At 50.9% G+C, this 1,447-nt stretch overlaps 1 protein-coding gene and 1 long non-coding RNA gene across 2 annotated transcripts in view; one reads left to right on the top strand and one right to left on the bottom strand.

Moving 5' to 3' along the window:
• Positions 1–1,447, bottom strand: part of LOC117958237 — an 859,617-nt gene that overhangs the window by 178,443 nt on the left and 679,727 nt on the right. The gene's annotated exons all lie outside the window — the stretch shown is intronic.
• The window catches only part of LOC117958310, an 18,087-nt gene that overhangs the window by 14,169 nt on the left and 2,471 nt on the right, over positions 1–1,447 (top strand). The window lies entirely within an intron of this gene.

Genomic DNA, 1,447 nt, shown 5'->3' on the forward strand with positions numbered 1-1,447 from the left:
CCCCCCCCCCTCTCTCTCTCTCTCTCTCTCTCTTCTCCCCCCCGTCTGAAGTTACTTTGAATCATGTCTTTGAATGGGGGACACCATGGGTCTGAGGGGCCCGGGGGGGCGTCCATCATCCGCATCCCGCCCCATCACTACATCCACGTCCTGGACCAGAACACCAACATCGCCCGGGTGGAGATCGGACCGCTCACGTACATCCGCCAGGACAACGAGAGGTCAGAGGTCATGTTCACGCCCTGTTTGGTTCATCTGTCTCCGGGGGCGGGTCTTACACAAAACACTAACGTTTGACCGAAACATTTGGGGAACGTCCTTTGGGAGAAATCTTGAAAATAAAACAGTAACTCGAAGTCCAGCGGGACCTACCAGACCACATCATCCAGGTGTTGGGTCTGGGATCTTCCCATTGGCTGGGCTCAATCCGGGGGGCGGGACAAACGGCTGTCTTTCAAATTAGAGATGGTCCAATACCAGTTTTTAATTTTATTTTTTGGTTCCCAGTAGCGATTCTGGATCAGGTTTTTCCAGCTCGCAGACCCACCAGAGAGTCGCTAGACAACCCCGGCTGCAGCCGCTGGGGGGGTCTGGGGGGGAGGTCTAGATTTCTAGTCCCTTTATTAAATCAGAAGTGCCCAAATTCTTTTATACTAAAGGCCAAAAGGCCTTAATTCATAATTGTCGGTAGATAAAACTTGTGCATTTAATTGAACCGGTCCGTTTAAGGGCTTTTTTAGCTGTTTGTAGTTATGTTGTCACGATGGTCGAGATATTACAACCCTTTCAAAATAAGAGCATTGTTCATATTGTGTGGAAAAAGAAGCCGACTAACAGGTTTATTTGCAGGGCTCAAACAGACCCAGGTCTAACGAAAACGCCCTCAGAGACTTCAGACCTCTAATCTCGTGATTGATTACGGTAGATTACCGTAGATTATGGTTCATTATGATCCATGTTGACACACATGAACAAAGGAGGGCAGAGGTTGATGTTTGTGTCCCAGAGACGACCTGTGATGAGTCAGCTGTTGTCCTTTGGCCTATCCTTGACCCCCCCGCCCCCCCCCCAGAGTGCTGTTCATGCCGGTCCGGATGATCATGGTGCCGCCGCGTCACTACTGCGTGGTCATCAACCCGGTGGCCCGCGATGACGAGAAGGAGGTCCTCTTCGACCAATCGGGGCAGGCCAAGCTCCGCCACGCCGACCTGGAGATCCGGCTGACCCAGGACCCGTTCCCCCTGTACCCCGGGGAGGAGGTCCAGCAGGTCGGTCTCAGGGGGGCTGGAGGACTTGAGAAAGTCTTAAGATTTTAGAAATAAAGTTGTGTGTGTTTGTATGAAGCTTGTTGTTCTACATGAATGGACTAATGTGTGTGTGTGTGTGTGTGTGAGATAATAACTTGTGTGTGTGTGTGTGTGTGTGTGTGTGTGATAATAACGTGTGT

Source organism: Etheostoma cragini, chromosome 15, assembly GCF_013103735.1.
Source record: "Etheostoma cragini isolate CJK2018 chromosome 15, CSU_Ecrag_1.0, whole genome shotgun sequence".
Taxonomy (NCBI): domain Eukaryota; kingdom Metazoa; phylum Chordata; class Actinopteri; order Perciformes; family Percidae; genus Etheostoma; species Etheostoma cragini.